At 39.4% G+C, this 15,372-nt stretch overlaps 1 non-coding gene across 1 annotated transcript; it reads right to left on the reverse strand.

Moving 5' to 3' along the window:
* Positions 1-14,838: 14,838 nt before the first annotated feature.
* Positions 14,839-14,921, reverse strand: trnal-cag. The gene has a single exon. It is a non-coding gene; the product is annotated as a tRNA-Leu (tRNA).
* Positions 14,922-15,372: the final 451 nt, after the last annotated feature.

Consider the following 15,372-nt stretch of genomic DNA (forward strand, 5'->3'; position numbering starts at 1 on the left):
ACATGGCTGTGTCTCAATAGTTTTAAATTGATTCCTTTCCTCCTATCATTTTCTTCTAGGAGAGGCTGTACATGACCAGACCAGGGGAAACTCCAGGCCTTAGTTATAGACCTGGAGGTTTTCCCAGTCAGGTCACTTGGTCAGGAAAAAGTCCCAGCCATATTCATATCATATCAACTGATATGAGGGGACTTTAAAAGATGTATGACTATATGGCTATAGCTATTAACCTTTTAAAACCAGTTCTAACCATTCATCTATCTAGTGATATGTAGGAAAGGAGGAGGAAAGATGAACAAAAGTACTGAGATGTATCCGGTCTCACTCAACAGTGCTGGCCAGTGTCTTTATAACTTCACAGTTTAAATATCCAGATTTACAGAGTCTGGACAAATGTGTGCATTCATCCAATTAATAATTCCACTGTTCTGTCCCATATTGATGATGTCAAAATGACAATGGTACGAACACCGACCCATATGTCCATGGAACGACCGAGTCAGAGAGTGTAAAAAATACTTTATTATTTTAAGGCTGAGAATCTTGTTGATTAAAACATATTTTGTTTATAATACCAATGCATGAAAGCTGCCCTGAAAATCATGAATGTAGCTAACTACTAAACCCTTCTGCTGGCTGGGATGTTGGTTGGTCTGTTGCCAGGAGTAATAATACTTTATTATGGAGATGTCTCGGTTCTTGTCCAGAAACAGCCCTTCCCTTTAGGGTTTCTACTGGCCCAATAAGTACATGGTCTACAGATATCCCCAGACACTTGTAGAGCTCTGAGAGGACTTGATAGCTTGAAGCAATATAGTGATAGCTCCACCTTGCCCTCTGATAGGCTAGGTGGAATTTCACCATATTGCCTGTGGTTGGAGTTCTGTTGGATTAAATGGACACGGCTGTTACCTTTTTAAAGAGGTCTAGTCTTCATGTACCACACGTTGTCACATTTTGAGGAACGGCTACATTTTTAGGTTTCACACTTCTTCTTGACACAAAGCTGTACTTCATGGAATGCACAAAATAATCTGTGAGCATTGCCTGTACAGATCTTAATTTTAGCAAGTTTGCTACAACAGGAAAATATTCCTACAGGAAATGTGAAATATAATGTGGATTTTAATTAATGGACAGTTTTGTAGGGGTTGATACATTTTACATTATGGAAACTCAAGTCTGAAATTTGTGCGAGTCTGTTTTTCTGCCATAATTCTTTTGTTGCTAAATTGACTACCATCAAATACCAACAAAACTCTACATGTTACTTTTATAAAATAAAGGCCACAGTACAAAAATACATTTCTAATCCATGTGTTCCTTTTTAGCATCATTACACACAGAGAGAGAGACTTGACTTTGTGTTTTTCTTTATTGAAACATTCTCATTTCATTAAAACCTCACCAACACCCCCTCCCCCCCTTAAAATAAAACACAAATATATCCTGTACTGCATACATGTACCATACTCACCTTTCCCTCTACAACACGATACAAAACCACACATCACAATAACCAAAAAACCTCTCCACTTCTACAACCGTATTTCCAAAACATCTTCCCCAGTTGTACAGACAGCCCTCCCAACACACCATATCTCCTGAAACATCTCCACACTTTTTTATAGAACTCAAACTCAACCCTAATGCGCGCAGAGACCATCCCGTTAAATAATAGTAAAGGGTCTGTTATCCTTCACCTTTGACCCTGTTCCTCCTTGTTAGCCAAATAGCCAACTTCGCCTGAGCAAACAGAACATCAACAAAACACATTTGGCCTTTTCCTTATTTGAATGAATAGACTGATGAGTTTCAGAAGAAAGTTCTTTGTTTCTGAGCCATTTTAAGCCTGTAATCGAATCCACAAATGCTGATGATCCAGATACTCAACTAGTTTAAACCTGTTATGGCTGCAAGGGAAAGTATTGAGTAGCCAGAAAAAAGGTACCCATTTCAAACGGCCTCGTACTCAATTCTTGCTCGTACAATATGCATATTATTATTAATATTGGATAGAAAACAATCTCTAGTTTCTAAAACCGTTTGAATTTTTTCTCTGAGTGGAACAGAAGTCATTTGGCAGCACTTTCCCTGACCAGGAAGTAGAATGTCAGAAATCTATGCTCTCTTCAACGTTATGCCTATACATGGTCATGATACGTAGGACCCTACGTACACTTCATACGCCTTCCTCTGGGTGTCAAGAGGATGTGAGAGAAAATGTTTTGTGTTCATCTTGTTCTGAGGTGGAATAAAAGCTATTTCTTTGACGTGACCGCCAACTTCCGGAACTCTGAAGCGCGCGACCTGGAAGTGAGATTGCGTTCTGTTTTGCTGCCGTTTCGGACGACAACTATCTCCGTCTAGGATTTTATTTGATAAATGTGACCATATCATCGTAATGTATGTTTTTTCAATATAGTTTAATCAGATTATTTGAATTTTTTCGGGAGTTTTGCCGTGTTCCGTTCTCTGACTTTTTTTACGTTTGTAAAATCCGAGCCACTCGACTAGTACCCATGCTAAATGAAGAGGGAAAGTTGCCATTCTGAATCCAAACAACGACTCATCTGGACAAAGGACACCTTGATCAACATTCTGATGAAAGATCAGCAAAAGTAAGACCCAATTTATGATGTAATTTCATATATCTGTCGTGCATGTGAACGGGTCGTGGGCGCCCAAGTGTTTCTGGCTATTGTGGCTATGCTAATATAGCGCTACATTTTGTTTTCGCTGTAAAACATTTAATAAATCGGAAATATTGTCTGGAATCACAAGATGCCTGTCTTTCAATTGCTGCACAGTATGTATTTTTCTGAAATGTTTTATGATGAGTAATTAGGTATTTGACGTTGGTGTCTGTAAATGTTATGGCTGCTTTCGGTGCAATTTCTGATTGTAGCTGAAATGTAATTTACGATTTATACCAGAAATATGCACATTTTTCTAAAAAAACATATGCTATACAATAAATATGTTATCAGACTGTCATCTTATGAAGTTGTTTCTTGGTTAGTGGCTATATATATCTTTATTTAGTCGAATTAGTGATAGCTACTGATGCAGGAAAAAAATGGTGGAGAAAAAAAGTGGTGTCTTTTGCTATCGTGGTTAGCTAATAGATTTACATATTGTGTCTTCCCTGTAAAACATTTTAAAAATCGGACATGTTGGCTTGATTCACAAGATGTGTACCTTTCATATGCTGTATTGGACTTGTTAATGTGTGAAAGTTAAATATTTAAAAAAAATAGATTTTGAATTTCGCGCCCTGCACTTGAGCTGGATGTGTTCCGACGTCGGGATTGCAGCCCAAACAGGCTAAAGGCCAGTTTATTGCTTCTTTAATCAGAACAGATTTCAGCTCTGCTAACATAATTGCAAAAGGGTTTTCTAATGATCAATTAGCTTTTAAAATGATACACTTGGATTAGCTAACAACGTGCCATTGGAACACGAGTGATGGTTGCTTATAATGGGCCTCTGTACGCCTATGTAGATATTCCATAAAAAATCAGCTGTTTCCAGCTACAATAGTCATTTACAAAATTAACCGTGTCTACACTGTACTTCTGATCAATTTGATGTTATTTTAATGGATAAAAAAATGTGCTTTCGAAAACAATTACATTTCTAAGTGACCCCAAACTTTTGAACAGTAGTGTATACTGAACAAAATTATAAATGCAAAATGTAAAGTGTTGGGCCCATGTTTCATGAGTTGAAATAAAACACCCCATAAATGTTCTACATGCACAAAAAGCTTATTTCTCTCAAATTTTGTACACAAATTTGTTTACATCCCTGTTAGTGAGCGTTTATCCTTTGCAAAGATAATCCATCCACCTGACAGGTGTGGCATATCAAGAAGCTGATTAAACAGCACGATCGTTACACAGGTGTACCTTGTGCTGAGGACAATAAAGGGGCACTCTAAAATGTGCAGTTTTGTGATACAACACAAGGCCATAGATGTCTCAAGTTGAGGGAGAGTGCAATTGGCATGCTGACTGAAGAAATGTCCACCAGAGCTGTTGCCAGAGCATTTAATGTTCATTTCTCTACCATAAGCCACCTCCCACATCTTTTTAGAGAAAAACAACGGCTGACCACGTGTAATCACGCCAGCCCAGGACCTCCACATCCGGCTTCTTCACCTGCAGGATCGTCGGAGACCAGCCACCCGGACAACTGATGAAACTGAGATTTTCTGTCTGTAATAAAGCCCTTTTGTTGGGAAAAACTCATTCTGATTGGCCTGGGTCTGGCTCCTCAGTTGGTGGGCATGGCACCCCTGCCCGGTTATGTGAAATCAATAGATTAGGGCCTAATGAATGCATTTCAGTTGACCGATTTCCATATCTGAACTATAACTCATTAAAATCAATAATTGTTGCATTCTGCGTTTAGATTTTTGTTCAAATGACATGTCCAATTTAAAGCTTGTGTATGAAACAAGGGATCATGGAGAAAAAACCTTCACCAGGCCCCATAGTGTTGTTTTCATTTGATCTTAAAAATGTACAATATGAATTTCAAACCAACGGTTTGCAAAGTACTTCTGGACGTTGAGTGTTCTGAAACAATGGCATGCTGTCACTCTGGGAATAACCTAATGTAGCAGGCGTAACAGAAACACCTGAGAGGGAAGCCTCACTTTCTGGTCTTGAGGAGAAGAAGAGAGAACTGTAGGGGTTCTGTTCTGCACAGTTCAACCAATTCAATATGTGGAGGAGTTAAGAGAAAGTGTCACAATAAGGGGACTGGATGAATGGGTGAACACAGATGCCTCCCAAGGGTGAGTTGGGTGCCACGGTCAAAGCCGACAGCAAAGTCGACTGTAAACAAAATGAATGTCAAGCACGTGGAGTAATAAGTTAAGATTCAGTGTTTTCACAAGTGTTTTATAAAAACATATATCGCTTTACCAGCCTTGCCAAGGCAAAATACAGAAAATTGGAAGGAAAATACAGGTTTTGTGTTTTTGAATGATTCATCAAGCTGTTTTGTTGATATTACGGCCCGGTGATGCTCGATTTGAGCTAGGCGCTCCTCCCTCACAGCCTTTGCCCGGTGACAGGAAGCCGGTTTACCCCGGTTCAGTGTAATAGAACTTCCTCCTTGTTAACACCGAGGCTCTCATCCAAAAGCGGAAGTCGCATCACAGGCTCTCTTCCTTTTCCCATGAAAACCAGATGCATCCGATTGTGACTGACCCCATTGAGGGTGCTCAGAGAGCCTGTCAAGCAACTGTGTATATTACCATAGAAAAGGGCACAGAACTGCGCTGTGCTGTCCCTCCAACAATGTCTTGAATGATAGACTAGTCCGAGGAGTTTAGGCGTGTTTTAAAGACCATGGCAGCTAACATTGACTTTTCTATGACTGTACAGTGGTCTACACTCTTAATCAGTAGTCTATTTGAAGTATAACGTATGGGTTCGCTACTCGCCTGAATAGGCATTGAGTTGGACAGCTAGTAGTTTGCTTAGTGAATGAACATCCCCTGATCAATCCATCCCTACATCTCATATTTTATATTACAAAATGTCCATGTTGATGTCCATGATGATGTCCATGTTCTATGATAGGGTCATTTGCAAGGTAGGCTACACAGATGTGCAGCTCATGTCAGCTTGATATAAAAGCAAATGACCCTATCATAGAACATGGACATCTGTAAATTATCCAAAATGGGCTATTGTGTCAAAAATAAAATATTATAGCAAACTATTTAATGGGATAGCTACATGATCTAAAATGCGGAACATGTGCACAGTGTTTGCAGTGCACACAGTCACATTGATTCCTATGCCAGTTTAGTGAGTGGTTCCCCCAGTGAAGTCACAGAGCAACTGACAGAAATCAACAGTTTTTAAGAATATCTCTGCAAAATGTATTTAAAAAGTCAGTTTCCTTTTCAAATGAGGTGAAAGAAGATTAGGCCTACTATTGGTTGTAAATAGGCTACTGTGCAGTTGTTGAGCTGTTTTTGTATCAGTTGTTTGCTTTTGAATGGTAGTGGTATTGTGTCATGGGGTGGCTATTGTGTATAGGGATAAAAAAAACTATTTGTAGTGTTTTGTTTCAAGTTAAATGTTAACAAAAGGCAAAATGTCAGCTGCTGTATGGCACACATTTTAGTTTAGTTCGTTTAGAATGTAAATTCAAAAGGGGAAATTTTGTTTTTTCAAAGACCGTCTTCGATACAGCATTTGTCCTAGTTTTAACAAGAAGATTCTATTAAATAAAGGTTTAACCAGAGATCTTGAGCCAGGTAATAAACTTACCAATTATTGGTGATACAAAGATGTAATGCCTGTGTTGTATTGCAGTCTACATTCTCCTGATCTTCTCAAACAGTTCTTTCACTTGGCTTGGATCACCAGACCTATTGTTGAACACATGGTATATGTTGCCAAACCTCTCTACCACTTTGCTCAGTGGTTCACCTGCTTTATGGATAAAGTCCTCTATTGACCTTCCCAAGTGGTCTCCATGTGTAAAGAGAATCATGGTGAACTCTCTCACCTCCCCACCAAGCATGTCTACCATCTTTTGAACTGCTGCTGTCACGCCCTGGCCTTAGTTATCTTTGTTTTCTTTATTATTTTAGTTAGGTCAGGGTGTGACATGGGGGATGTTTGTGTGTTTTTGTCTAGTCGAGGGTGTTTGTAGTGTCTAGGGGGTTTTGGTAGAGTTTATGGGGTTGTGTTCAGTGTAGGTGTCTAGGTATGTCTATGGTTGCCTGAGTGGTTCTCAATCAGAGACAGCTGTCTATCATTGTCTCTGATTGGGAGCCATATTTAAGGCAGCCATAGGCATTAGACGGGTTGTAGGTAATTGTCTATGTAATGTTGCATGTTTGCACTCAGTGTTATAGCAGTCACGTTATTTTGTATTGTTTGTTAAGTGTTCTTCATTATTAAAAGGAAGAATGTATTCTAATCAAGCTGCGCCTTGGTCCTCTCTTTCACCTATAGACGATCGTGACAGCTGCTCTCTGTTCCTCTGTGAACCTACCCAACTGGATCACCAGCAGGAAGACATTAATGTTCCCACATGTGTTCAGCCCCAAGGACCAGATCAGTTCATCAGAAGACACCTCAGCACAGTCCAGTCCTGGAGTGTCCACTAGATTGACCCGTCTCCCACAAACTGTTTGTGTCTTTCTCTGACAAGTCTTTGTTACAGCTGAGGATCCGAATGACAACTGAAACACCTCCCTGCCCAGGATGGTGTTTCCGGAAGCACTCTTCACACATCCAACTTTCCCCACCAGCACAATCTCTATATCAGAATCTTCAACACAAAAAAAATGCAAATAGATAACAAACACATGGTTAGTCTCTTTTCACAGCCACTATGCCTCCACAACATGAATACATGCTAATCTCAGACATTTACTATAATAATAAACTGACAGAAGTTTATATTTTGCCCTTTCAAAAGAAATATGGTTAATTAAATCTAATTTAACACACACTGATAAAGATGACATCAATGAGATAAAAAACTAAATCACAAAGATGCACTTGTTAAATTCTAAATGTCTGATACTTGTGACAAATTGTCTTACCAGTTGAGAGCCTCTGCCATGTCATCTCTCTGCACACCACCGGGGACACTTGGTGTTACAGATATCAGTCACTGCAACAAAGGAAGTAGGTGAAAAATAGGTTAATAGCTGCTCTCAATATGTACCCTTTCAGAGAAATAATACTACTAATCATCGAATAAAACAATGTGTTGTCCATAACGTAGGAACACTTAGTAATGTAATCATAACCTTAAACAAAATATTTATGGTGGAGAAAAGGCCTATAGACTACACACAGTAGTCTATCACAAAGGGGAGCATATTGTAACTCATACCTCAGCAAAAATATACTTTCCTTTAGACAAGTACAGTATGTAATGGTTGTATATACAGCATAATATAAGTATAGGGGCTCAACTTTAGTTTTAGAAGTGGGGGGGACATAACCTGGTGGGGAGTCTGAGGGTCCTCCATCAGATATTTTGGGGCATCTAAAGCTAATTTCCTGCATTTCTACACAATCTAATATGAGAACCCTTTTGGGTCACTTTTATTGTAAATAAGAATATAATGTTTCTAAATACTTGTACATTAATGTGGATGCTACCATGATTATGGATAATCCTGAATGAATCGTGAATAACGAAGAGTGATAAAGTTATAGACACACAAATATCATAACCCCCAAAAATGTTAACCTCCCGTGTTAATGTAATGGTGAGAGGTTAGCATGTCTGGTAGGTATTTTAGGGGGGATTCTTGTACATCTGTAACTTTCTCACTTATCATAATTCACAATTATCCGTAATCATGGTAGCATCCACATTCATGTACAAGTGTTTAGAAACATTCTATTCTTATTTACAATAAAAGGGGCTCCAAAATGACACACTACATTATTTACCATTAATTTCTATTGTGCACTAAATAATCTGAAACAAGCACAACAAACAGCAAATGCATCCAACAAATTTCTAGAGTCATAAGCTTGATGTAGTCATTGCGTGATATGAATGTGGGACTAAATACATAACGTTTTACTACTTTAACCTCTTATGGCTGCAAGCCCGAGGTCGGTACACCTATGACAACATCCCCCACCCCCCCCACACTGATTAGCATCGCTAGCATAGCGTCACAATTAAATAGTAGCATCTAAATATCATTAAATCACAAGTCCAAGACACCAAATGAAAGATACAGATCTTGTGAATAAAGCCACCATTTCAGATTTTTAAAATGTTTTACAGGGAAGACAAAATATGTAAATCTATTAGCTAACCACGTTAGCAAAAGACACCATTTTTCTTTGTCCACCATTTTCTCTCTCCACCTGTAGCTATCACCAATTCGGCCAAATAAAGATATTGATAGCCACTAACCAAGAAAAAACCTCATCAGATGACAGTCTGATAACATATTTATTGTATAGGATAGGTTTTGTTAGAAAAATGTGCATATTTCAGGTATAAATCATAGTTTACAATTGCACCCACCATCACAACTCGACTAGAATAAATACACAGAGCAACGTGTATTACCTAATTACTAATCATAAAACATTTCTTAAAAATACACAGCTCACAGCAATGGAAGGACACAGATCTTGTGAATTCAGACAATATTTCAGATGTTCTAAGTGTTTTACAGCGAAAACACAATAAATCGTTATATTAGCATACCACATGTGCAAACGTTACCAGAGCATCGATTCAAGCCAAAGAGAGCGATAACGTAATCATCGCCAAAATATATTAATTTTTTCACTAACCTTCTCAGAATTCTTCCGATGACACTCCTGTAACATCATATTACAACATACATATAGAGTTTGTTCGAAAATGTGCATATTTAGCCACAAAAAACCGTGGTTATACAATGACAAAACTAGCAAAACTAGCCTGAAAATGTCGGGCGCCATATTTGACAGTGATCTTGTCTCATGATTAACTATTCATAAACTTGACTAAAAAAATATAAGTTGGACAGCTATCGAAAGACAAATTAGTTCTTAATGCAATCGCTGAATTACATTTCTAAAATTATCCTTACTGTGCAATACAGGGTTCGCCAAGCGAAGCTATACCAAAGAAAATGGCGGAATATGCGTTTAAAATTTTTCGACAGAACAACGATTTATCATCTTAAATATTTCTTACTATGAGGTGATCTTCCATCAGAATCTTGGGCAATGTATCCTTTCTTGGGTCTAATCTTCTTTTGGTCGAAAGATGTCCGCTTGTCCGTCGAAATGCCCACTAACGTTCGACCGGTACTGGAAACGTGCCCAAAGCTTCAAAGTGCATCACCAAGAATTGCCTCAAAATCGCACTAAACGGATATAAATTGCTATAAAACGGTTTAAATTAACTACCTTATGATGTCTTTAACACCTATAACGAGTAAAAACATGACCGGCGAAATATTACTGGCTAAACCCAAGCTTGGAAAGAGAGCAGGTCCAACGTACATCGTGCGTCAGGCGCAGCAGGAAAAGAACGGTACATCCGGTCTTTGTCGTTTTATACAGGCACTGATTGCGCAATCGACTCCATTCAAATTGTCACCTCTTACTGACATCTAGAGGAAGGCGTAGGCAGTGTTTGTAGCATCATAGCCTTCACAGGGACTTATGAACTGACCTGGGAGCAGGGGCCAAGATGTCTGAAATCTCACACCATATCAGGAAAAGTGCTGTAGAATGAGTTCTGTTCCACTCAGAGACATAATTCAAACGGCTATAGAAACTAGAGGGTGTTTTCTATCCAATAATAACAATAATATGCATATTGTACGAGCAAGAATTGAGTACGAGGCCGTTTGAAATGGGCACCTTAAACAGAGCTACTCAATACTGCCCCTGCAGCCATAAAAAGTTAACAAACAGATCACCGACCATTTCGAATCCCACCGTACCTTCTCCGCTATGCAATCTGGTTTCAGAGCTGGTCACGGGTGCACCTCAGCCACGCTCAAGGTCCTAAACGACATCATAACCGCCATCGATAAAAGACAATACTGTGCAGCCGTATTCATTTATCTGGCCAAGGCTTTCGACTCTGTCAATCACCACATTCTTATTGGCAGACTCAACAGCCTTGGTTTCTCAAATGACTGCCTCGCCTGGTTCACCAACTACTTATCAGACAGAGTTCAGTGTGTCCAATCGGAGGGCCTGTTGTCCGGACCTGTGGCAGTCTCTATGGGGGTGCCAACGGGTTCAACTCTCTGGCCGACTCTTTTCTCTGTATATATCAATGATGTCGCTCTTGCTGCAGGTGATTCTTTGATCCACCTCTACGCAGATGACACCATTCTGTATACATCTGGCCCTTCTTTGGACACTGTGGTAACTAACCTCCAAATGAGATTCAATGCCATACAACACTCCTTCCGTGGCCTCCAACTGCACTTAAACACTAGTAAAACTAAATGCATGCTCTTCAACCGATCGCTGCCCGCACCCGCCCACCCGCCTAGCATCACTACTCTGGACTGTTCTGACTTCGAATATGTGAACAACTATAACAACCTAGGTGTCTGGCTAGACTGTAAACTCTCCTTCCAGACTCATAATAAGCATCTCCAATCCAAAATTAAATCTAGAATCGGCTTCCTATTTCGCAACAAAGCCTCCTTCACTCATGCTGCCAAACATATCCAGCGCGTAGAGAGTAAAAAATAGTCTGTCCTATTTATTATTTATCAATTTACCACTAAATTATTTTGTTGAAATATCTCCAAAATGTGTGATGACACAGATGACATTTTTTGTTGAGCAAGAGCAGTGACACCCAGGGAAAGTGTTGGGGAAATAATTTGGTGACATCTTGTGGTCTTTATTTGAATTACAGGGGGTGGGGAAAGTACCCCAGGGGGCTAGTTACCCCCTAGTACCCTACAACTAAGAATAGGCCCCACATTGCTATAAAACCTCAGCTACTGTACATCTCCACTTGTAGACATATGACTCCAGATACCCAACTCAACAGGCAGGCAAGTAGAAAAAACATGTTGACTCACCCTACTTATAGAGAAACGCCAAAGACATCCTCCTGTCTTTCATGTTGCCGAAACGGTCTATGACTCTCATACAGCACACGCACAGGTAGAACAATGAGCCAGACGGTTCACCAGATGTATAAATCTGAAGCATCCATTTGGCATTTCCACTCACCACCAAATACTGTATGTTGATGAGAGGAAGCCCAGTGTCCGCCAGGGGGAGAAGATGGAGCGAGATGGATTTTGGCCGACATTCGGCTAATTTTCTCATCGATGCAACATTCGATCTCAATACAGTTCTCTGTTCCAAAAACTAAAATATCTTACAAACAGAGTACACAGTTCTTTAGACCGCCCTTTGCCAAAGTTTCCAAAAATTGCATTGTTTAGAAGGAGGGCAAATTGGGTTATTGCACATGCACACTTCGCAGTAGGAGTTCCCTAACGGAAATATGTATATATTTGGCTAAAATGCTTGCTCGCTAGCCTAAATTCCTTTCATGGGCAACGATGTGCCAGGCCTGCCAGTTAACATTAGCCTACTACATCTAGCTACATATTGAACTTCCATCCCCTCAGGCCAGGGGGACAATGTATGAATTTATGGTTGGATCAGAATCGCTGTTATAATAATTGTCCAGTATGGAGAATTAAGTAAAATCACAAGTCCAAATCCCTATTTCCATCCATTGCTATTTTAAGAAAGGGACAATTGTAGCTAGCTAGCCACCGGAGGTCAACGATACAAAGAGATGCAATCTTGTTTTTAAATGTAAATTCTGTTTTGCTTGTGATGTGATTGATGTGAAGCCAAATCCAAACGGGCTTCCTTTGACATTTATTTGTGTGTGCCAGAGGCATTCACAGTTGAGCTCACTCAGTTTAGCTCAATGATGATTGGTTATCATTTATTAAATTGTTTTAATCAGGGGAGGCCAAATGCTCGCTGGCTTCCCTTGCATTCAATGCTACGGGCGGCAACAATGTCATACTCTTTTTGTCAAGACAGCATCCGATAGCCGGGCTACACATACTGAGAAAGATGGCCTTTGTTTCGCTCGCTCTGATGCTTTCTCCGGTGAGACACATTCAGCCTCTTGCAAATTGAACGAAAAGTATGAAAAACAGAGAGACGAAGGGTAAATCATTCTGTTTTTTGGGGGGGAAGCCTGGCTTCCCTTGGCATCCATGAATACACACCGATGGTAGAATCTAAACTGTGGGCTAAGTTACCATCACTTTTAATTTAATTTATCAATTGAACTAGCTATGTATGTGTACATGCAATGTAAAACGTGTATGTATGGCTTCAAAACATCATAACAGCCCAGATAATTTTATTTAAATAGGGAAGTCAGTTAAGAACAAATACTTCCTTTACAATTATGGCCTTCCCCAGCCAAACCCTCCCCTAACCCGGATGACGCTGAGCCAAATGTGCATCGCCCTATGGGACTCCTGATCACAGCCGGGTTGTGATACAGCCTGGGATCAAACCAGGGTCTGTAGTGACACATCTAGCACTGAGATACAGTGCCTTAGACTGTTGCACCACTCGGGAGATGACACTCTTAGTATGAAGAATCACAATCCATTTCCTGACACTAAGAAAATTCTAAAAACAGCCCTCACAATGACCAAAGTTTCCCCTAAATAGCCCTCACGCTATAACCTGGTGGAATCAGCCTGATTGCTGCGTTCAACATTCGATTTCACTTTCACGTAGCAGAATGCTGACTGCAGTGATCAGGCTGGTTCCACCAGGCTACTCACAATTTGTAAAGTTTGGAATGTTGCAGCTTGGGCAATTGCAGACATTGAGCTCAGTGCTGACATAATATTTTGCCCTTTATATTCTAACAACACCTGTCACCAATGAATTGAAATATGTTTTAAAATATTAGCAAAACTCTAACAGCACTATTTTCAAAAAGCAAAAAGTTAAAACTATGCATTGCAGAACTATGCAGAATATATAAGACAACAACATGTACCAGATACACATTTGGACTTGCAAATAATAAAGAAGTAGGCTATGCAGGTTACTTAGAGTTTGCTGTTCAATTCTAGGTTTTGGAGTGTAGATCTGTCAGGTACTTAATGAGAGTTTGTCCAGATAACACCTACCTCAGTTGCTTTTATACTGTCAGGCTATGTGGTGTCTGTCACAAACTCAGCCCCAGGCACAACCAATGATATACAGTATATAAACCCTGGCTTGCTGATGCTGTATTTCAAGAGTCTATTGAGAGGCTTTGAAGCCACCGGTCGGTCATATTGGCACTCCCCAGTAGGAGCAGTGCTCCATAGGAATGAATGGAATTCTACAGTATTTCAATTAAAGGTACACTATGCAGAAATCTCTCTGCCATTTCCTGGTTGCTAAAATTCTAATAGTTTGCCTAATATAAGTTTGTGACAAAACAAGTGAGTATAGTGTAGAGTCATTGTACCATCGAAACTGCTGTGGAATATATTTTCAGCTGTTTGAAGCTGGTGAACTAAACCTAAAGTTAAAGATGCAAAAACGAAAGTTAAGAATGGGAAGAATAGAAATAGAGCACATAGAATAGATCTACAGCTTCTTAGACGTGATTTCAATGACAATGACCGATCTATAACTCATATTTCTATCTGAATTTGGTGGGGTCACCCAAAAAGTGACCTATTGCAGCTTTAAATGTTTAAAGAACAAAATTACATGTATTTAAGTATTGTTTTGTTGTGGTGGGGATAGTAACATTAGTAATATAAAAAATCTATACTTCAAAATATATATATATATATATCTTAATTTTTTATTTGTATGTTTACCTCACATAATATAATTGTAAAGTATGCATTTAGGTGTCTGTAATAGAATACATGTGGCAAAAACAAATGTAGACATTAATACATGCATTTCTATAGCTTCCAAAATATGTTTTACAAACTGTGGGGGAGTGCCAAGATGGAGGCACGCTGGCTTCAACACAGCGCCCCCTATATGTATTCTAGTGTATTTATAAATTATTGGCACAACTCCATGCTTGACTATTCTCTTTGCATTTATACATGTTGCAAAATCAGTGCAGTGGTTAGTTTACCAAACCATAGTGTGTATTGCAGTGACTCATTCACAGTCATAGACTGCTTTCAATGTAAGGAAACAAATATCTTAAAAAAGTAAAATGGTTGAACTGTACCTTTAACTTTTGGGTCAAAGTGTCTTAACACTGAACAACATTTTCTGACATACATTTCTGAAAAGCAATGAAAAGCATATTGCATCTACATTACAAAAATTATGTCAGAAGTGGGATTCGAACCCACGCCTCCAGGGGAGACTGCGACCTGAACGCAGCGCCTTAGACCGCTCGGCCATCCTGACATACAGACTGCTTGCTAAAGTATAAGTAGATGAAGGTTGACCGCCCACTCTAGGTTATTTTACCATGAGTCTTTTAGACAATACTAAAATTATCATACATTGTAAAAATGAAGAACTTTATCCGCGCTTTTACGCTACCATTGCATAAAGCCACGCCAAACTTTTGCTATTCATTATGTTTTACAAAGACATGCCTTCATAATAGCGAACCTTGCGTTGGTTTGCTTTCGTTTAGATATCCGGTAAATAGCCTACTTTTTTAGCTATCTATCTCTAGCTTTATAATAAATGTTTCTTGCTGTCTTGCTGCTATAAAGGAGTAGCAGTAGCTAGCTACGTCTGTTAGGCTATAGTTTTGGGAACACTAACCCCTACAGGACTTTGGTTTGGAAGTTTATTACGTCGTAATGTGAGAAAATGGCAGACAGACAGATTCAGTAAGTACACAAGC

The sequence above is a fragment of the Salvelinus namaycush genome, chromosome 42 (assembly GCF_016432855.1).
Source record: "Salvelinus namaycush isolate Seneca chromosome 42, SaNama_1.0, whole genome shotgun sequence".
In the NCBI taxonomy this organism is placed as follows: domain Eukaryota; kingdom Metazoa; phylum Chordata; class Actinopteri; order Salmoniformes; family Salmonidae; genus Salvelinus; species Salvelinus namaycush.